The sequence below is a fragment of the Caloenas nicobarica genome, chromosome 5 (genome assembly GCF_036013445.1).
Source record: "Caloenas nicobarica isolate bCalNic1 chromosome 5, bCalNic1.hap1, whole genome shotgun sequence".
Taxonomy (NCBI): Eukaryota; Metazoa; Chordata; class Aves; order Columbiformes; family Columbidae; genus Caloenas; species Caloenas nicobarica.
In genome coordinates this window covers 21063848-21087395 of record NC_088249.1, presented here as the reverse complement: position 1 = coordinate 21087395, position 23548 = coordinate 21063848, and positions in this window count along the sequence as shown.

The following is a 23548-nucleotide window of genomic DNA, read 5'->3' as shown; positions in this document are numbered from 1 at the left end:
TCAGATTCTAAATTATTTCTCCTTTTCCTCCCCCACATCTGTCTTGGTTTAATTATTTTTGCATCAGTTGTCACTTTAGGTGCTGGTTTGGTCTAAGAAGGGGTGATCCTATGTGTCTTGCTATTTTAATTTAACTAATTAAGATTGCTGCTTTTGTCTTGGTATCTGGAGGCAGACATGGGGTGGATGCTCATATACTAGTGCTCTTGATTTGATTCGTAAGGAAATTATTGTGATCCAACATTGCCTAGTAAAAAACTCCAGCAGAAAAACTCAGGCCAGGGTTTGCAAAACTGGTGGGTTGGTTTTCAAAAATGCTCATGAGAATTAGCCTCCTAAATCCCATTTCAGTATGTGGGACTTGTCGTCTATAATCTCTGGTGCATAATTAGTCTGCAGAGGAGTTGATTCAGAAATGGGTTGTGTGACACTGTTGGTTAACAGTGCAAAACGTAAGTATCAGAAATATCAGTGACCTTCTACCTAACCTTGACTGTATCTAACTCTTCGTGGATTTCTTGAAAGTATTTATATTTTACCAGAACTCCTCATGGCATGAAGCATCCTAGTCATGACAAGACTGTACAGATTTCTTTATACCTGTTCTTTCTTTGGAGTTCCTCAGATTAGAGTTTCTTCTCCTATCTCACTGCACTGCTTAGCTGGAAGCATATCTAAGATCAAGTACTGGACTGTGCACAGGACATTTGAGGAGAAAGTTTATCCAGCAGCCCTGTGGCAAAGGTACTTGCCCAGCACAAGGAAATCTAGTTTTATCTCGCTTTTGCTTGAGTCGAATACATCTTTCTTATCCTTAAGGCAAGCATCTTATGCACTAGCTGTGAGGGATCTCAGGGTGGTAGAAAGGGCATATTCTTTTTCTCATCCATTTCAAGCTATTTCTCTCTAAAGGAAGCAATTAAATGAGCAGAGAATGTCAACCTGAGTTCACCATAAATATGATACTTCCAAATAGATGCAAAGGTAGCAGGTCCACAGTTGCTGTGACTGCAAGAGCGGGTTCAGTTTGCAGTTGCACTGTGTGCAGAAAAAGTAGATATTGGTGCCGTTTAACCTGCTTCCCTCCTGGAGAGGAAGGGGCCAGGCTTGCATGGCCTAGTCAGATACTGGTGACAGCAGTTTCCTACAGATGTGTTCTGAAGTGAGGGAATGAGGATTACTCTGTTCTGGGCCATTGTTCCAGGAGGCATTCAGGCTCTTCAACACCCATCTGTCTGCTTTCCTTGCACATTCTTACCCACCTCACTTCTCACTCATCCTACCTCCTCTTCAAGGGTGTTCCCAGACTGAGACAAACACTTCCTATGCTAGGCTTGTTGGTCTTTGGTTTGTAACATATCACTGAGACATACTTGACGCTGGTAGATGGACCTTTGTTTTGTGTTGTAACTGGCCACACAATCTTCATTATATTCTTCTTGTCTAATTTCAGAAAAAAACTCTTCCAGTCTCATTCTGTGTCACTGAGTTATCTTTGATCATCGTGACTGTGAGACACTTAGAGTGATGAAAACTTATTTCACCGCAAGTCAATTGAAATTCTGGAGATAAGGCTTTACCTTGACATTTTGACACTAAGTAACATTCTTCCTTTTCACAGGTCTGACAAGAACACAGATTTTGTTATGTGCTCTATATGCTGAAGTCTTAGCTGTGGTTTTGCTACCAAAGAATTTAGTCTTTCATGTACCCAGTGGGAACACACTAACTGTAGCATCTGGAACTCCCATTTCCCAATGCTTCCTCAAAATACATCTCAATTGTAATTCAGTTTATCTTTGAAGCATGTTCATTAATCCATTTATATTTAAAGGCACAGGAGTAAATATGTTTGCTAAAGCACCTTTTAACTAGCATCATTTGTTTTAAACCAAGATCTGTGTTACTCTCTTTCATACAAACAAGCATACATAATTTATCTTTCACATATATATTGTAAACAAACACATTAATAATCCTGTCACATACTCTGGTATTTCCCATGTGAACAGGAGTGATTTGCTACGGCCTAAGTTGGTCAAGAAGTTAAAATCATACACATTTAAAATTTGTTTCCTTAGGCTACATACAGTCACTTAGATTATTATTTTCAGTTTTTAATAATCTAATTTGTTTTTTACCAATAGAAATAGTCTGTTTAATTTTAGAGTATTCCGTTTGATCGGCTGAAGCAGAAATTCCACTTTTCCTTAGGGTTTCCTATTCTTTTATTACCTTTTATTCTTGGCATTAAGTTAGGGCCTGTGAGAAGCTGGAGACACTGACCAGAAATATAATACATGTGGTACTGTACACAGGACAAAATTGCTTTTAGATTTTTCACTGTAATCTTCTTCAGTTATCAACCTATTGCTGCAATGCTTTAGTTGAAAGCATAGCACTGAGAAAAAAAATTCCAAAACCAAACAATCAACCAAAACTGTTTCAACAATATTTAAAAATAGATATTTTCCATGGATTGTTTAAAAATTTCAATATTGAGCTAAGCTTTTGGCAAAACATGCAGTTTGGCCTTTCATCATGGATGTCATCGTGGATAGATTCACAACAGCAAGGAGTGTTTTTAGAACCTTGTGACTGAAACTATACTCGTTTTCCTGGCAGCCCTTACAGGCATGCAGTGTATGCAACAAGCATTAAACGTGGCCTTCGCTATGGGCTGAAGCAGAAACGTGGCTGTGCCAGGGACCTGCCCCACTGGTGGCGTGTTCCAGCAATGGAACAACCAGTTTTGTAGCAATTCCTTCAGGTAGAGTGCTTCCGCAGACTGGATACTCTTTTTCAGGTCTGGCCTTGCTGATTTTGTTGTCCGTATCAGTTCACTGAAGGACTTGCCTTTCTGTGTTTTGGGACCTAGAAGAGAACAGTGTGTCTGTAGTCACAAGAATCCGTTCACAGCCTCGCAGTTTCCTTTGTACACTGTGGCAGAAGTAAATTGACAAATATGAAAAATTCTGAAGGGTATTGAAAGCCAGAAGTGCAGTCTGCAATGCCTGGAATGATCAAAATACAGAGAGATCAGTGATGAGAGGGAACTGTTGCCTGACACTGTCATAGTATGTAGAAACTTCGCTTCTCTGAATTCTAGTGATTTAGTTCATGTATTTCTTACATAGTTACAGTACATCAAATTCTACTCTCTCCATTTCTCTCAGCCCTCACTGAGACAGGATATTAAGAATGAACTTTAGAATTTGGCCCTTGATCAATGTGATGGCTTGGCTGGGATTTGAATTACCATATATCCTTGCCAATCCAAAATGTGCCCAGAATACATTCGAAGGAGAAATGCTCCTGCTGTTACCTCATTCTGAAGCACAGTTCTGCTTTTTTTCTAACAATTTGATAGCATGCATGTGCTTGCTTCAAGGTCTACCCCATAGTTTCCTGTCATGTGAACTTAAGAACCCGTTTACTTTTACCGTGCTCATCCCGGTGTATCCTGCATGGGACAGGAGCCTGGTGCTTAAGCAATTCTGAAATAAATGGGAATTTACGGTACTTGCTGCTTTCCACAGATTCAGAAAATCTTGCAGAATCAGGTCTTTTGATACTTATTTACATACTCCTTGTGCTCTCATACTGCATTCCAACCAGATGGGTAGATAATGTCCTTATCTTTTGACTGACTGGAGGGATCATGAATAACCTAAATTTGGATCCTGGAGGCAGTCTCTGTGCCCCATTGGAAGAGTGTACAAACTCATGATCACCATAAAGCTGAGGGCTGCACAACCAGGAAGGATACAAATCCCATGATAAGATAATCTTTCACTGTCTATAAAAATTCTGTCATATTAATGCACGATGCATAATTCCAAAGGGCTTGTCAGACTTCCCAAGGCCAGGCATATCCAACACTGAGAATCAAAACAGGCCTCAGATATTCTCACTACATTTCACAATAGGCATCTGATGTGTCTGAAACCTGACAGCTGTCAGGGTCTCATTGCTAGAACCAGGACAGATCATTAATAACTGTGGGTTTATTACTGTACCCCTCAGGCTCGTATTATATGTTTTACCTTCTTTATTGATCCAGTCAACAACAAAAAAGAAAATAAACAAAAACTGACTGAATGAATCCAAGAGAAAAAACATATTATGGTACAGTTATCCATTATTTTTTCCGTACACATTGCAATGTCTCACTTGTGCTGTCCTTGGCTGAAAGGACACTTGCTGTCTTCCCTGTCTTTTTTCAAATTTAGGGTGCAGTGACAGCCCTCTGATTTTGATCAGCTCACCAGGCAATAATGTAATATCTTTTACTTGTGACTCAGCGGTGAGGGCCATAGGCCGAGGAATTGTTTTTTTCCTTGATAAACATTTATTATGTGATAGGCCAGGAAGGGGATGGCTATCTTGAGGTATGTTTGTGTTAAACTGACTTCAGTTGTACACAACTAGATGCATTTCCTCTGGCAAATGCCAATTCATCAACATCGTCCAGTGTTTGAAATTTCATACTGAAGAAATAGAAAAAAAAAATTCAGTAATGTCAAAACTTTCTACTCTGAAATGGAACATTTATTTCCATTTCAGCTGAAAACTGAAAAATACTGCTATTTTTTATTGATAACTAGTCTTTAAGGCAGTTGATCAGATTGTGCACCCATGGCCAGACTGGCAATGTTTTCCAAAATTTGAAAGCCTACAGAGGAGACTCATGGTCATCTCCCCAGGACACGTGTAGGTTAGCAATACTGAAAGCATCCACACTACTAGTCTAAAAACCCCACTTTTCATGTATGAGGCCAGAGGTGCAACCTCTTCCCACCGGTGCATATCAGTCTGCGTGAGCTTCGAATGTCACCACTGTGCATTGTGCCAAATACCCAGTGTGGTCCTAAATGATATGGCTGTTCGCAGCAACTGTGCTGCTCCAGGTAGTCCCTGCAGTCCTGAAGTCGTGACAGGTCTGAGAGTGCTATAAGTTGCCTGACTGCAAGGGGAGATAACCACGAGGGACAGACTGGATGTTGTAATGATCAGTTCTGAATTTTTGTGTGATTTAGGTGCCATTGTCAAAGGCTGCATAGTGTCACTGGGTCTGAATATATGTCTGTGTGCCCACTCTCCTTCCTGTTTCTAAAAGTCAACTGTTGGAGCCACTAGAGTTCATTATAGTTGCCTTCTGCTCTGAAGTCTACTATAGGCCTTGTGGCAAAAATGATAAGAGGACAGTACTGAAAAAGGGCCTTTTTAGTGATGTCCACCTCTCTGTGCTAGGCACAGTTGGAGCAGGAGAGACGGCACGTCTTAAATTACAGACCTGGAATATCTCAGCTGAGTCCTGGCGTTGAATGTCAATTTATCATGAGAAAGAGGACTCTGCTGAACAGCCTTGGACCAGTATTTTCAATCTTGAGACCTTAAGTTCAATCTGGGACCATGTACATTAGCCCACCACTAGCTCCGCTTCTTGATTGTCCTTGCTTTCACCTCATTTATGTTCAGAGGTTCTAGGTAGAGCCATATTTTCACTGGTCCTGAACTACTTTCTTATGGATTTATATGAAGATGGTCTTTCATTTCCCTATGGCCTTTTTGCTGTTTCATAAGTTTGTTTCTTTTTTTTTTTTTTTCCTCCTAATGCCTTGAGACAAAGACGTGTCGGGGTCCTGAGTGCACTTGGTCTTAATTGCTCGGTTCAGCCTCACTTGGGACTCCCCCATCCCCCTGCCATGCCTTCTGCTCTTTGTACCGGGGACTCAGGCCTAGGCACCCACTTCTTTTTGAAACTATGTTGTAGGTATGTCTTTCTCCAGTCCTATTCCTGAATGGCTGTCTTAATTTTCTGGATTGATCTTGGCTTAGACTCACTATCTTGTCTTTGCCTGATGGTTGTTGGACTCCACATGCTGGAGCTGTGTTCCATCCCACTCAGTGACGTGAGGGCAGGGTTAACCTTTGAATACTCTGTATGGTAACGAGGAGTAACAACAGTTACTCAACACGTTCAATTAAATCACAAATTTACTAAAAACTCAGTGGAATTACAGCTAATAGTGGCTTGGCAAAAGTTTGTAACTATATCACAAAACTTAATGAGACTTCAACAACAAACCTCACAATGATATTATCCTTATCTGCCCAGAATAAAGTTAGAGAGAAGGAGAGAGAAAAAAGAGATAGGTGAGATCTCAGAAGAGGGGTAAGATTTTACCGCTCCAAGGGTCAGTTGATACAGCAACGATCTCTGCAGTTTTAGAGGTGGTGGATGTGATTAAACTTTATACAGTGTCACACAACAGTGTCCCGAGTGAGTTTTTTATACCTTAGTACATTTGCATGCAAGGTGGGAGAGGGTGGCTTATCTCCTCACTCTGCTCGCTCCTCATGCTAATTAAGGAGGTTTTTCTAGAAATGAGTCGATGGTCCCAGAAATGAGTCAGTTGGTCCTCCAGGGGTAGCTGGTGATTCGTTATTTCCCCTGGCTGGTCAGCGATGGCTGAATGAGCCTGCCTTTGTTCAAACCCAATTAATGAGGCCTTTGCTTTGCAAAGAATAGATAGGCATCAAGGAAGAGAAACTGTTAATGAGGCTTCAAGGAAGAGACACCGTTAATGCCTTTATTTCAAAGACTGATGCCTTCCTTTTGCAAAGAATGGGTAGGCCTCAAGGAAGCGGTATGTCCTGCCTCTGCAGCACTTACCTCTTCCTTCCTGCTGGAGGTTGTAAAACCAGCTGTTTAAGGCATAACGAGGCACGTGCAACGTCCATCACAAGCTGGAACCTGTTGCAGTTACCACTCCTGTTCTGCTCACCCTGTTTAGGATGGGGCACTGTGCCTTGCTGTCACATTGCTGCCCAGTCTGTACTATGGCCACCTTCAGAGCCCAGCACTGCTTCTTTTTAGGAGCTGCCCTGCTCCGCTCTTGCTTTGCAGCTTGTGAGAGTAAGTGTGGAGAGGCGTGTGTATTAAGATGTGGTTATGCATATATGGAGGCCTGAGACCTCCCCCAGAACTGCTGCAGGACCATGCCTCTACCAGGATGTGGAAAGGGTGAGGCCTTATCTGCACTAGTTAATCTGAAATGTTTCATGGCCTGTCCTAGCTTCTGAGCTGTGCTTCCAGTCATTCTAACAGTACAGGTGATCATTTGTTCCCTGTCACAATTTTTAGTTGCAAGTTTAGAGTTAGTCAGATAGTGCACATTTGTTCTTCTTGCTGAGCCATCAACTGATTGCATTTGTTTAAGATGGCTCTTCACCACACAGCACCTAGTTTAGAGTTCCCTGCATAATTTGCTCTATTATCCACTTACAAAATAGGTTTGTTCCTTCAGACTTCAGAGTATCATGTGCATAAAGTCCAGTAATTACTGTGAGGGTTGCTTGGACATAGCTATAAATAATAACATTTATGTTTTTCCTTTGGTACTTTGTCCTCCTTTCTCTAAGGAAACACCTGCTATTTTTCAACTTGGTTTTGACTACTCTACTATCAGTTCATATTGAAGTCACGGTAACTCAAGTAATGAGGAGCAGCCATGAAAAGATATGAAAGATGAAACTTGAATTCTAAATTCTGACATGTATCCTTTATCTATTTTCAAATAGTATGTTGTCTGTGTTTTTCAATTGCTGACTCACACCAAATTGTGCATCACCTCTGTGCGCCCTGCTGCTTCCTGTTGTGTTGTACTCAACCATTCCCTCTGCTGTCTCCTTTCAGTCTGAGCTGGTATTTGTAGCAACAATCAGCTCACGCAGTGAAATGCAGAATGATTCCGGTAGCCCCAAAGGAGCAGTCAGCTCTTCAATTTTGAGTTTAAGGAATTTCAGACAAATGTGTCATTTTGCCTCAGAGACGCTTGAGAGAGCTTTCAAGGCTATTCTTGAAAAGTGTGAAAACAAAAGCAAACCTCAGTGACACTGGGGAGAGATGTTTGCCTAAGAAAGATATATTCTTGCCTTGCTGTTGCTATGCTGGCTTTCTCTAAATTGGGATCCTAATAGTTAGCCAACTTGAAGCTTATTCAGGTTCAAAGATCCTAGCCTTTGTAAAAAGGAGAAGAATTCATCAAACTACCTTTTTAATGCAAAAATATAGACTCCAGCTGTCTCAGGGCCAAATATTTAATTTAACATACTGAGACCTATAAAGCCAGAATCTTGCACGCGTTTCTCATTTGATGGGTGCTTTGCCAGAGGTTCAGGAACATTAAGTTTGCCCCATTGCTTTTATACTGGCTTATTTTTAATGTGTGTTGCTTTAGGATGTTGGGAAAAGACTGGTGGTTTCACAAACCCTGAATAAGCAGGTTTAATGTTGTCATATGCTAATCCATGTTGTTGCATTTGATGAATATATTGATATATCTTAACGTTGCCCTGAAATCTGATTGTAAGGAGCAGTTCTCTTACCTTCCTTACTGTTACATTGGGTTAGATGAGCTCGTCTATGTGTGATTTACACCTTCAAATGCTGAATCAGTTTGGATTTATATGGGTGCACTGTCAAATCTAGATCTGTAAACAGGTTTTAATAGCTTCTGAAGCCTTCAGCTACTTAAATCTGTGACTGAAGATGCATTAAATTTGTACTGATGGTTTGGGGGTGCTTCAAGGAGAGCGATACAGTCTGTTGTTGGATCAAGGCTGGCATGACCGAGGTGTTCTTGTGAGACGGACTTTTGTGTTACTGAGGCATGACAAGGAAGGAGGTTGCCTGTTTCAAGGGTAATTTTTTTTTTTCAGGGCACTGAAGGATGAGTGTATCATTATATCAGCAAGAGTGATATGTGAGAATTTCTCCAAACTTGTTTGATGCTGTAAAGGTGAATTTCTTTTTCCTGTGATACAACGCTATTCACAAGGAGTGCCTGTGTTCAGTGCAAGGTGACTATTGCCCTTAGCACTGCTTTATATGGCAGCAATTGTTAACTTCCTAGTTTAGCATAATAAGCAAACTTTCTTTAATAAGCCTTAAACACTGCTAGGAGCTGTCAAAAGAGACAGAGAGTAAATAATACTAGATTGCTAATAGAAATACGTAAAAATGAAAGTGGAAATTCATTAGAAGATTTTGAAGAAAGACCTTAAAGATGACTCATACTTCCGTGTCATAGCAAATGGCCAAATGCAAGGAAACTTCTTTTGGAGAAGTTGTCACTTCTTGAAGCATTTCTAATCTCATGTAGAAAATTTAAGAAGCTTAGTTAGTGACTTAGCTTTCAGTTGTTTTTCCTCAGCCTAAATCTGGAATTTTACTGAGTTCTTCCCTTCGTAAACCTTGGGCTTGCTCCCAAGTCCACCAGCAAATAAGTACACAACTAGCTTGTCTTGGACTGAGTGCACACAATTCTGTGTTTGGTTAAGGAATAGACATAGTTCCTGGAAAGAAAACAAAAATTTTTTTTTTCTCACCTTTCTCCAATAGCAGAAGACACTGTTATTGCATTTATTTTTGAAGTACCACAGCAACCCCCAGGCTACCTGAAGAAGATACCTGTCAACTTAACTAGTAAACATGGTGAAAAGTTGGGAGAGGGTTCTCCAAGAATCATTCAACCTGTTTAGTATTACGGCTGCAGTATCATGTGAGAACCTAGGTAGCCACGTGTGTGTTGCTGTGTTTTAATTATTTCCCTCACAAGAACGGGCTTGAACATGGGAAGGAGGAAATGGCTGCTTGTTTTCCTGGAGTAGAGAGAAAATGTTTTCTAATTGCCAAAGTATATATAGGAACACATTGCTAACCAGCTACAGTCTCAAAAGCCAGTGCTAACTCACTTTTCTAAGGTTTTTGAATGCTAATTTCAACTGTACTGCTTTTGATTACAACTGTACATGTGCAAATAGAATGTGCAGTGGTTGAAAATATAGCATGCGTTGAATAGATAACAGGATTGAATTAGTGACAGTGAGAGGAAAAGGAACAAAAGAAGCTTGGCAAGGCAAAGACTACCTCTGCAGTGCCACAGCTCTGGTGCAGCCTTCCTGTCTTGCTCATCAACAGCGTGTACCTTACTCCTTGTGCATTAATGCTAAAAATATACTTCGTCTCTCCTAACTTGTTCTTAAATGCTGTAATCATTCATTAGAGCTCACAGGTGAGAACTGTTTCTCAAGAAGCCAATTTTGCATGCTGAGTAGTTCAAATCCTCTGGACTTCTCTGCTAGTGTTCATTCCTTTAAATTAGACTCTACTCTCACTGAAGCCAAGGCTAGAGGAAGCTTGCAGGGTGGATTTTAAGGAGGAGAATGAACAAGAGGAGGCAGTGTAGTATGATGGCTTCCCTACTGTGGACCATGCTTGGCACAAACGTGCACCCCATTTTCTGTGCCCTGTTTTCAATGCCCTGTTTTCTATCTTCACATGCCGCTTTGAAATGCTGCGTTTCTTCCTTAAGACTGGTGAAGCTGGGGTTTATCCCGATCCTCTGCCTGGGATATTAAAATGCCTGGGCCTTTTATTTTTATATAGAGTAGTTTGATTACTGAAATTCAATCATTGTCAAAATGCCTCAGTGGGACGTGAACCTCTGTTAGCCCTTTGTCTCCTAATGTATGCAACAACCATTATTAGTATTGTAATGCCTTTGGTTCCTGTCTTAAATGTAATGGAATTGCCTGACAGATGCTTGCTAGGGATGCAGAATGTCTTGGTATGTTCTCTAGGTGCTGCTGTCTTTATTAAATTGAAAGTCCTTTCTCGTTGTTCAGAAATGATCAGAATACATTCTCTTTTGTATTATCATTTGCCCTCACTGCTTGCAGGCACCTGACTTTTGTTTATGACAAATCTCTCTTCCCTTTCTTCGTTTACAAGGTAATCTTTCCAGAGTGCCTTCATTTCATTTTATCCCCATTCTTTTCTGCATTCCCATCCTGCAAGGTGAGATAAATGGATATACTTCAAAACCCTCAGTGCTCAGAGGAAAGGTCTGAGCAGCTTGATCTTTTGTTTCTCATTCTTACTTTTTGTTTTGCTTTCACTTCTTTTTAAAATCTAGTTAATGAAACTCCATCTGCCAAAATTCTTTGTACCTTTTAAAATGCTTTCTTTTATGTTTGTATGTCATTTTATACCTGCTTAAACCCTACTGCTCTATGACCTCCTTTAGAGTATTTACTAGAACTGAATATATCTTCTTTTTTTTTTCCTTTCACAGTTTCAGAAGCACTTACCACTGCTGCATATAGCCATCTAGAACTGTAGGCTCCCTCTGTTCCTCAGAAAATTCTTGTGCTGAGAGTCTAGCCCTATAGTATAAAACCCTGTTCTCTGTTAGCAATCCAGTTCGTTAGTAATATTGATAATGACCAAATGCACAGGGCTCAGTCGAGTTTTTGCTAGTTTTGAGCTCCTCTTTTGCAGTTGCTTTCTCTGCCTGCATGTTCCTGAAACAAGTCATCAGTATAAGGCTATAGTTCCCAAGGAGTATGTACTTTCTTCTAAAATGTCAGATTCAGCAAAACCTACACCAGTGAAAATCAGGAAACAAATTAAAGTTAAGATGCTTTCAGCCACAAACTCTTGACAACCAGGAGATACAGTTAAAATATTCTGATTGATTTTTAACTCTGTTTCTGGAGCTGGCAATAGTTACTGAGAGATAGCTGAATGATGTCTCACTTGTCTGTATTAGGGTACCTCTGTGAAGTGGAGGTGTAATGAAGGATGCAGGCTCTAACTGGAGAAGGCTGTCAGAGCCATACATGGTGATGTGTGGGTCCTGCTATGGACACAAATTCACATTACCAGAGCTGTCTTCCAGATTACCAGTGCAAACTATTCTCAATCAGCAGTCTCCTTGTGGTTCAACAGACCTCTGAATGGGAAATAGCACCTTGTCCTGCAGTCACAGGGGCCTAGCAACATGGGAACTGGGTTTGGGGAGCCGTTGTGGGCTCCCACAATTTGTGCTATATTCTGCCTCATTATATGATCAGTTGTCCTCACATGTTTTCGAAGTTTTTGTGCAACTTACTCTGTTTTCAAATAAATCAGCCTATTTTCCGTTGACTGAAAACTCTAGCAGGGCTCCATCTCAAAACAAACCACATAATATTTGCCCAACTGAAGAAATAAAAATCAAGGAAAACAACTGAACATGCTTGAGAAAACTCACAATGCTTGCAGACCACTCTCAGATTAGAGGTGATCACCCTGCATGAACACAGCAGGCATTCAGGAAGAGCAGCGAGTTTCTTGTTCCCTTAAACCTGCCTATAGCTCTTGCCTAATCCTTCTGCTTAAAGGAGTTAGGACAAAGCCTTGCAGAGGCATAAACCGTGCCTTTAACAGTCCTCTCACCACTGCCGCCTGCAAGGGACAGAGCATTCACTGAGCGAGGTGATTGTGGGAGTCTAGCACAGCTGTTTGTCATGGCACACCACACTCATGGCTCTTTTAGACGCTGAGACTGAGCTTGGCATTCAAAGAGGGTGGGGAGTGGGCGGGTAGTTTCTGACACAGGTAGTTGCTGCGTGGCTTTGGGAGAATTGCTTTTAGAATCATGAAAGCCCTTGCCATCAGTCTGCTTTCTGATATATAACACTTCTCTGCATTTCTGAGCACAATGGCGTTATTGTAAAAGAAACGTCAATCATCCTCTCTCCACCTCCCCAGCCAGGACTAAACGTGAACAGAAAATCAGTGCTGCTTTTCCATCAAACTGGTTTGATATTGGAAACTGGTACAGAGGGAGTTTAGGTGGGGTAAAGCAGCACCCTAGGCAGTGTCCTGTATACTGTTTTCTATGAGCCCAGATCAATGCTGATGGCCCACTCTTAGCAATGATGCTATGGGATCACCTGGGAAAGCAAACAACAAAAAACCCAGCGCAGGCGCTCCCAACAAATGGGTACACATTTTGCCACCTTGAAGTGTGTTAGCATCTCTTGTCTTTCTGCAAAATGCTGCCTTTCTTTCCCAAATGTGAGTGGGTATTGATCATCATTTGTCTGAGCTAGCAGTGAACAGGAGGTTCACAGTGTTCTGATACTGCCAGCATATAACCCTAACTCCTAAGAAAATCTTGCCAGTCTTCAAGCAAATTTTGTAAGTGTATTTACTTGGTTTGTCAAGTTGGCACCACTTTGAATTTTCTGCTGGGAGAAAGGACTGTGTGCCAACATGCTGACCGAATTTAAAGAAAATAAAAAGCAAGGGACAAGGAGAGTAAAATAAAGACTCAGAAGGGAGTATGGCAGCAAAATGTAGACCAGGTAAAAGCTAGGCAAAGTTGTAAAATATGTCTTCTTTGGAAGAAGGAGTAGCTGATATATCAGTTGGAATAGTCAGTAGAGGGCTGGCAGTTGGTCCCAGATGGAAACATGGCACTTGCTCCTTTGCAAAATGTGAACTCCAGATTGTCATAGGATCTTTTAAGGGTTCAGGAGCATTTCAGTGGTAGATGGGTGTTAGGTAACCACTCAGGGAGGATCTTGCAGTAGTTCAGCTCATAGGTGAATTCACAGCTCTATGTGTCCGTTAAATGCTGAAGTACATGTGGAGCAGAGCTGTTCATTTTATTTCCTCTGAAAGGAATTTAGCTTGCAAGCACCAAAACCACTCAGAAACTGAGATCAGGGACAGGCAAATGGAGACAACTGGCAGGCATGTGGCAGAACTGAATCAAAGCTATGTCTGAGCTGAAGCTGAAGCACTAATGTAGGGGCATTTTAAGAAAGCGTGCAGAATTTGGAGCACTTTGAAGAACAGATTTTTAATAGAAAAAGGCTTCACGACTTACCTATGGCAGGTGCTCCAGTATTACCTTTCTGGCCACTAAGTTCTTCGCTACTTTTTAATGACTAATGCTGAAAAATTTCAGATTACTGTCTTCCTGTCCTCTCCCATTTTCTGTGGTATTCATTATAACTTGTTTTTATCGCACTCCAGACTTCGAACACCAGCCTGAGGCATTTCTGTCCTGACCAAACGCAGGGAAGGGGAAGCACAAAAATTGATGTCTGATCTGCAGTGTGAGAGCACAATGGTAAACTCAGTCCTGCTGGTTTGTGGCATAGGCAGCTTAATTGATAGAGACTTCCTCTGATTTATCACCAAAGTAGCAATGAAAATGCAGTTGATAACACATACTTCGAATTTGTCTCTGGGTGTTATGAGGCTACTTCTCCAGTAGTTACTTTCACAACAAATTAAAGTAGCTTTACGAAGACATAGTTTAACAACTGCAGCTTTTAAAGTGGTTTATCATTTATGTCTGCTTTAATATCAGTCTCTCCAGTTCATTCTTGCTCTGGGAGGAGATGGTCAAGTATCCAGACCTGTCACGGCTCCTATGAGCCTTTCCTTCTTGTGCTTCTGGCCCACTCCTCAGCTTCAGTGAGATGCGGAACAATGTGTGCAGCTTCTTTTTCTCTGGAAATCTGTAGGCTTTTTGCAGCTGGCTGGCAAAGCTGATCTGCCTTGGCTGTGGGATTTTCATGTGACTGTTGGGATCACCATTTAAAACTAGGGAATAATGGAGAGGCATAATATAGACATTCCCATCAAGTAATACCACTCATGTGCATGTTTTCTGCAGATGTTCACTTCTGTGGCATGGCTCCCTCTATGTGTTTCATACATTGGCAGTCTCATAACACAAAGGATCTATTACTCTTGGTCTCTATTTGAACATTTCTGTTTGTTTTATTTGAAAATTTCAAGTTAGTGGCTTTAAGATATGTAATAATGTAGAAACCTTCCTTAGAAAGCTTTCTTCTCTAGACAGGGACAATCAGAGGGGGAAAAAAAGGAGAGTGGTGTCTTGAGGCAAGCAAATGAGTGAGTGTTCGGGATTGTAAAATGTCTTTTTTTTTTTTTTTTAAGTGATTTAAGTTCTTATATAGATTCCAACACAGTGGGAGGGGATATATTAAAACATTGAAAGTATTCTCTTACATATTCTCAAAACAGGACATTGTACAATTGTGTCTCTGGCTAGGCTATGCTTCAGAACAATGGCAAAGCCATCTCCCTGTTCCCATCCCTGCAATCTCTCACGATAGGAATGTCTGGAACTGTTGGGCTTTTAAAAGCTGTGTTCTTATGTGGTAGCATCTGTCAGTTGCAGGTCTTTTTTGAGAATATACGGTAGGACTGTGTCTGTATTAGGATTACCAGGGAAGATTCCCAGGAGAGCCCTTAATTTTTGTTTATTGATAGTACAATGTAATTATGTGAAACTGTCGATAATTAGAACTTTTCTCTGGACAGCATGCACAATTTCAATTACTGTCATCAGAATACTTTGTTTTTACTTTAAAGCATTTTTTCTTTGCCTTTTTTAATTTTGGAATCAGCTGGGGTTTTTCTTCATGTTCAACCACAACTTGAATCAAAGGATTCCAGTAATGATTGTCCTGGTCCTGTTGGGTAGGACTCTTCTCACTGCCTTGAGAAAACCCAGGAGATATCTATGTTGCGCTTCCTTCTAGCCAGAGGCACACATACAAAAACTAGGAGACTTTGTGTTGATAGTTCTCTATTCGTTATAAAGACAGTCTAGCCAACTCTTTCAGAAGTAGGTCTTTAAATTAGATGAGGTGAATCGTCAAACTGGGGATTAATCCTCCAAAGGAGACTGTAGCTGATCTAGAAGACAGTGTTGCATTGTACATGTTGTGGGTTTGATTTATCTTTGATTTGATTTGGTGTGTGGGGGTTGTTGGGGTTTGGGTTTTTTTGGTGTGTGTTTTTTTTTTTTCTTTTCCTGTTCTTTTTGTTTTTTGTTTTGTTTTTTGAGGGTTTTTTTGTGAGCTCTACCACTGACTGTACACCCGAGGGAGACTCAGTTTACCATGTTTACTTCTATTTGGTTTTTTAGTTTGCATAGTTGGGTCTTGTCTTCTGCTGGGCCTTCTAATTACCTACATTATCCACAGAGCAGCCTGGACAGTGTTCCTTGAAAACCTGTTTTCCTAAGCGAGCATCTCCAGTCTCGTAACATCTCTGGCAAAGACTATTTGCTGGAGGTCCTAAAGCTCTTTACCACCTACTGCCTCCTCATCTAATGCATTCTGCCCTCCAGCTCATTCTCTTGCTGCAGGCAATCTGGGATTCCTGTCTCTGCCTCTCATGGCCTCACAGGAGTAAACAGTCTTTCTTGACACTTTCAGGATAACAACCTTTAAAAAACAAGCCATGGAACCATTTGCACATTCCTGCTCAAATGGTAATGTTTCCCGTAAGGGGCAAACTCCCAAACCAGATAAGTATGCAGTTTGTGTAAGGGCCTCTGTTTCAGCAAATAATTTACGAAAACATTAATAAAGCCCAGCTAAGATCTTCACTGTGTAAAATACAAACTCTGGCGTATAACTTGCTTTCAGACTCCATAATAATGTGCATATTTCTCTTGACAAATCAGACATCCCTGCTTCTTTCCCCTTAGGTTGCATTTTCTTTATTAATGCTTCCAGATGTCAGCTGAGCCAAGTTTTCAGGTAGGTACAATGACACAGTGGTATAATACAGTAAATTCCCCAGGCTTGCACTTTGTGTCTTCAATGCGGTGGACGCAGTGAACCTTGGGGGCCTTTATTTTTATGGCAGCAGTAAATTCACCTAGTGAGATGATGACTTATTTTACAACTCTTCCTTTTGATGATGGTAGCACTGTGTAGGGCAAAGCCAGTGAACAGACATGCAAAGTTTGAGAAAGGGAAAAAAAATTACTGTGATTGCTGTGGAAAAAACCCATGGTCCTCAGCTGTCCAAATGCAGCACAGACGAAAGGTGGGGTTTTCCATGTAACCACTCTTTGGGCTCTGAATCTGCCAAGGACACTGCCAAATGACACTACTCAAGCCCCACAAGCTAAAAATGTATCTTGTATGACCTCCAGTATAACATTAAGGTTCATTTGAACACTCTCTGTCAAGTATCAAGGCCTATGATTAAAGAAAATGACAAATAAGCAGAAGTGCTTCCCAGCCTGCTTAGCAAAACGTGGCATGCAGAGACATGACCTGAGGTCAAGTTTGCTGTCAGAACTCTTTTTTTAGTTATCCATTATGGAATTTCTTTGGGCTGGGTCAGATCAAATTTAAACCACTTTATTGGCTTAGGTTTTTATAAGAATTTCAAGTTCTCTTTTTAGCTGTGGAGTTGGGCTTCAACCAACAACATTTAAAAAAAAAATTCTCTTTTAATTCAGGATTTTCTTTTTTGTTAGAAAAAAATACATATCCAATAAGGAGCATTTCTACGCTGATTATTACTTGAACATATCTTCTGACAGGTAGGTCATATGCCATGCAAATAGTGAACATGTGTGCATCAGTGTCACCTTCATCTAATTACGGGACAGTCAGTTTGCTGCTGAAAAAATAGAAAGGATGGAGAACAGCAGAGAGATTTATTTATTGCTGTTTTTAAAGCTCATGGACAGAGTGAGTTTCCCCATTTTCAGAAAGCTAAGAACCAAAAAAAATGAGGTTTCAATCAGAGGTTGTGTTACAGGCAGGATCCCCTCACACAGCCCATTTCTTCAACAGAAATCATGATTTAAAGTATTATTTTTGCAAATTTTCTAATTTATACCTAGCAGATTGCATGGGAATGTGATAATCCTCACAAGACCCCTCTGAGGTAGGTAGATAAACACGAGTGCTAAGAAGACTGCCCTTTCTTTCCCCATCATCAAAACACTGTCTCCAACCTTCGGAGTGAGTGACCCAGAATTTGGGCAGAGCCAGGAGTTTTTACCATGCTTGGCAGAGAGCTGTGGGCAGGAGCTGTGCTCTGTCCACCGGCAGTGAGGCAGGACACGGCCTTACAGCCTTCCTGAGCTCCTGCTCGCTTTCCGTGGGTGACGGGGACCCGCTGGTTTCTCCCAGCTCTGCAGCCATGGCAGGTCATGGCCTTGCTTCCTACCAAGGAAAGGTCTGTGGTGCTGTCCCACTCCGCAGCAGCTGGGGAAACGGCATCTGTTGCGCCGTGCCTCTGTGCTGCCCTCTTCTGAGAATGCCGCTGGGCACAGAGCAAAAGCCTTAGGTACCAGAAAAAAAGCACTAAAAATACCGTGCCATTTTGGCAGCTCATAAACAGTGGAAATGAATTTTAATTCATAGCGGTGATGCTTGATGTCAGGAACGGCATTAAGTACTACTTACTTTGGCAGTCTCAGTTAAAGAAACTAAGGACTGAATAGTGTAAAAAGAATAACATTCTCTAATTCCTTTAGCATGTTCTCTCTTTGGGGCACTGGACATGAGGAGGTGATTGCAGAAGGCTTACAGAATTTTACAGCATTTTGCCCCCTTTTGTGCCAGGTCTGTAGATGTTAAATACCAGACTCCAGGATCTTTTGTGTCACTAAGTGCATTTAAAGTATTTATTGAAAGAGCAGATGGGGTTTGGATAAGGCAGGTAGCTTAGAGTACTGGAAGCTATAGTGTCCCAAGTCTATTTCTCCATAGCTTTGACTCTTAGGAAAGATACTTAATTCTTTTGTTCTTCACTTTCTATCTACAGTCAGCTTTGATGTATGTAATGAATGCATGATACAATATGAATGTGATATCATTGCTTATATGTAAAGCATTACTCCTAGAACTGCAAGATCTGCTCTTTCAGGTCTGCACGGAATGGACATAATTACGCATGTAAGTAAGGCATTTGTACAGGCTTTAGCTCAGAATACATGTGTAACTGAGGTAGGAGGACACATATTGTCTTGTAACATTGACGTGTTACAAGACAACTCTTTTTAAAGGTTTAATTCTCTAGTTGAGGCACTGTGAAAGAGAAATCTTTACCACAATAAGGTTCAAGGGCTGGCAAATTCATTACGTGAAGAGCTTGAAAAGCTAGGTCTGTTCAGCCTATGCAAAAATAGACTGAGCAGAGACTTAATTACAAGACATCTGTACCTTCAAAAGTCAAAACTATTAAATAATAAAGGCCTCTTTAATCTAGCAAGGAAAGGCATGAAGAAAACTAATAGCTGAATATTTCATCCAGACAAATGCAAATTAAGGATTGGTGCCTCATTTCTAAGAGTGAGATTGATTAACCACTGGAATAGCCATTAAGGGACATGGAGTCCTTATTTCTTGAAGCCTCCAAATGAAGATAGGGCAATGAAAAACATATTTCTAGAAGATCTATTTTAGTAAAAAGAAAAAAATTGCCAAGCTCAGTATACAGGTGATGATAAAATTTAAGGGCATGTATTACACGGAAGGTCAGACAAGAGGATCTGATAGTCCTTTCTGGTCTTAAACATCTAAGTGAAAGCAGACCACAGGAGAGAGCTTATTCACAGTATTTTCAAATGCTGAATAAATTGTTAACATTTATCACCCTGCCTGCATTATGCTTGTGAAGTGCAACACAGAAATACAGGAACCCAGAACACTCAACTGCAATTGCATTATATGGATGGCAGGCAAAGCTTTTATCATCCAGCACTAGGCTGCTGTTGTAGCCTGGAAAAAATATGTCTGCTCTGGCAAACACAGAATCTCGTCTGCTTTATGCAAAAAGAACAAGAAGGAAGAAAATATATACACATAACAGCACTTCCCATCTGACAAGAAATACGTTTGTGTCTTATTCAAAGAAACAGAGCTGCCTGCATATTCATGAGATAGGTACATTCAGGCCCCTATAGACATAGAATTTATTGATTAAAATGCAGTTTGTGCATCACTCAATGGAAGCTGACATTCCCTAGAAATTAAATGCGCTAAACCATTATCAGATGCCATGCACTTTCTTATGCATTAATGAGAAAATGTGAGAATTGGGCAGGTAGACAAATCAGGAAGGGACAGGAGTTGTTCAAAGTTGTCCAAGGGTATGTAAAGGGGAGGAATGACATGGCATTTATGGCATTGGGTAATGAAAGGTAACTCAAGTGGAAGTTCTAGCAAGTTGTAACCTTGCAAAGGGTACACATGGGATGGGAGAATGGCAGCAACTTCACTGATGGATCAGTTACACCTAAGCTAGACTTCGGTAAAGTTCAGCACAACTTTACAGGATGAACTAATTGAAAAAAGTCTAATCATATACAGTACGGAATTTTTATGATAGGGTACTGGTGGGTTTGTAGTAATGAATCACACAAAGAGCTGATGCAAGAAAGTGAAGAATGTGGAGGTCAGCAGAAGCAAGGCACTGGTTTGTATCAGGACTGAATTTCTAGGCATGAGTCAAACACACGTTTATGTATGAGCTGATGTTTATGAGTAATACCTGGAAATCTGTGGGTAAGTACATGCATAGCAAATAGGGATAGGCTTATGCACATGTCTTAAATACTCAGAAAAGCCTTCGTCTGACATTAAATGCTGAAATGTTTGTGTGAGATACTGAGACTTAGTTGTGTGTCCTTTATAAAGCAAACGTTATATCAAACTCTAGCTCCTTCAGTGATTAAACTAATGCCAGTTACATTACTTGTAATTTGCTTATTGTGTTTCAGTATTTTCCAGAGGAATGCAGCAAATTTTGTCAATGTTGGTAACTAATGAGGGATACCAACAGTTTTAGTGGAGGGTGGTCACTTCCATAGCAGTATTCTTTTTTTGTGATTCATGTTTTTCTTAATGCTCACCTATCTGTGTGAGTGGTTTAGTTTCAAGAACTGAGGTGAAAATTGCACCATTTTGTTTTTCTTTCTTGTCACAGTGCTATTTTTCTAAAATCTCTGATGATGCAACAAGCTCTATAAGCTTTTAGAAGTTAAGTTCAGGGTAATATCACCCTGTTAGACTAGTTAGCTCTATTTATTTACACTGAAATTTTTCAGGCACCAAAGAAGGAACTGTCTCAAATACACTGTTACAGAGATATATTAGCATGTCTTTTCATGGCCTGATCCAAAGCCTATTGACAGCAGGTAGCACTATGTCTATTAAAATTCACAGGTTAGGTCAGAGGGAGAGTTTAATTTTCTATTCAGTTTTGTAAGATTTTTTCAGTAAGGTCCTTTTAATCTGAGAGCAGCACAAGAGGGCTGGAGGGAACCTGGCAGAAAGCTGGAGAGTGTTCATCCAGCAATTTCAGAGGTATTTATAGAAGCAAATAAAAATACCATGAACAGAAATGTACCCCACTGTTAGAAATGCTATGAACAATGTGTGACAAAGAGATCACCGTCTAAGGCAAGCGCGACACTTCAGAGCACAGGCGGCAGGTGACCATTCAACATGATTGAACAAATCAGTTTAATAGAGGCAAGATACAGAAAACAAAGAAATTAACAGCTCAACTAATTGGAGACTTACTCAGCATGCAGCAGCATTGCAGAAAGGACTTTAATTCCCTGCATTTACGGAGGGCCCACAATACCGGTCCTAAATTGTTAAGAACACATTAATGTCTTAGCGCAGTGCAAAATGCGTAGCTCCCTGAACTGAAATTCCCAGTCATGTGCATAGGGTAAAATAATTTTAATACTCTGTAAACAAAACAGAACAAAAGTTAGGAAGGTTGTTCCTTTTTCTCTCTCTCTCTCCCTCCCCATTTTTTCTTTTACTAAACAGGGAGTGAATAAGTAGGAGTGATTAAATCATGCATATTGCTTTCTCTCTTGTCTCAAGCTTCAATGCAATGCATGCATACAGCATGAATGTTGGCAAGTGCAACTGGATATTTTTTCCATGAGATTTTGACCATGCTGTGTTATAAGGCATTTTATTCATGTGTACACTGTGGCTTCCAGACTGCAACCTTTCAAGCAAGAGGACAGTTGAATGAACTGCTTTTCAGCCATGGTTCTGCCTTGAGTAATTACTCTATTGTGCTTTCCTGGCCCTATGCTGGCTCTCTAGATATGTTGCTGTAGCCATTCTGTGGACTCAGTTGGGAAATTAGTCCATTTGCAAGAGTAACACTAATAACAGTAAAACGATGATTTCCAGCTGGGTTATCTATGAGCTGGACCAGAGTCTCGCTTTGGTTTGCAACCTGACTACATAAATGTTTTTGCCACCATTACCTGGAGGATGATTCAGGGACAAGGCACAAAGCAGCAGGTACTCAAACCAGTTTAGGCAACACTGCTATTTGGATGGCAAACCCAATTCTAGAGAAGCAAACTTGCTGTTACTAGTAATCCTTTGTGGAGGTATAGATCTGTCTACTGGAAAACATTTAGTGATCTAGTATTACAACGTTTTTGGAAAACTTTTTGCTGAGTGGTGAGGAAGCTTCATGCTAATACTGCTATGCAGTGTTTGGAGCAGATGAGTGGCAGCTGAGCCGCAATGGAGCATTGCTCATGGTAGCAGTGTTAGCCGACATTTGCAGTTTCAAAAGGGAGAGGCAGATCTGTTCCCTGTACAGCTGTATCCTCCCAACTCAGTTCTTGCTGTTGGCAAACATGGTATCCTTTCCAGCTGCAGGGACCTGCTGTAACAGAACCAGACAGGTCTTAGTCACCACCCATTTAAGACAATAGCAGCCCTCAGTGCTGAAAGTACCACTTTAGTTGCTTGAAGGACATCCTGAGGATCACTGATGCCTTGCAAAATGACAATGGAGCAAAGGTGGATATGACAGCAGAGGGTGATCAGTCAGTTGTGAGTGGTAGAAAGCTGCATAGGATTTGGTCAGCTTCAGACCCGGTATTCCTGGATCACTGATTCAGTGCTCTTCCCCTTCCACATGGCTGGATGGGAATACAGACCCATCGCTCTGGAAGTTTGGTCTTGCATGCAGACTTGCTGCACAGCTTGCCATAGGATTCAGTTCCTCAAAACACAGCTGATACTGCAGGGACTTGAGCCACGCACAGTTTAGCAAAAAGCTTTGTTAATAGGGCAGCACTAGTAATTTTATTCTGAATCTGCCCAAGGATCAAAACAACAAATGTGGGAGAAAATGTTTTTTGTGGAGTGTTGCTTCTAACCCTTGCAGGGCCATGAGAGGGCAATCAACATGCTGATAAAATCCTCTGTTGGAGGTCCCTTCTCCTACATATTCACTAATGATTTGCAGTGCTGCCTAATGAAGCTACTATGGGGTCTGAGGCAATTGTCTGAGATGCTTGCCTCACTGCCGTAGACTGAGGTATAAGCCACTCAGAATTGGCGCTAGGACTGAGGACCATTCTTGGCTTTCTGTTGTTCAAGGGAAAGTGCTTTTATGTGCATTTTTCTTGCTTTTAGGTGCATGAGGGATATTTTTTTTTCTCTATCAAGAATAGAAACTCATCCTTTTAGTTATTTTTTTCTTTTTAAACTTGAAAATTCTCATGTCATTGCATGCTTTCCAGATGCTTTGGCTTAAAGAAAAATGCTACCGGAGGCTATGGTAAACCTGCAAACTTTGGTAATATTGTGAATCTTGGTTTCTTGTAAAATGTTATGTTTAGGGTCAGACTTTTCAAATAAATTTCCAAGTAGCAGTATAAGATGAGGACCAGGAGGAATGGTAGCAGATTGGTCTTGAACATTACTATGCACAACATGAACAGGTTTGGACTGATGAAGTCCTGCATCCAAGTCCTGCACTGTGAGAAAGTTTTCACAGCTTGAAAAGATCCAACCTTTGCGTGACTGTTTTGCACAGCTGCAAAAGCAGCAGGTTCCATGTCCGTGGAGGAGG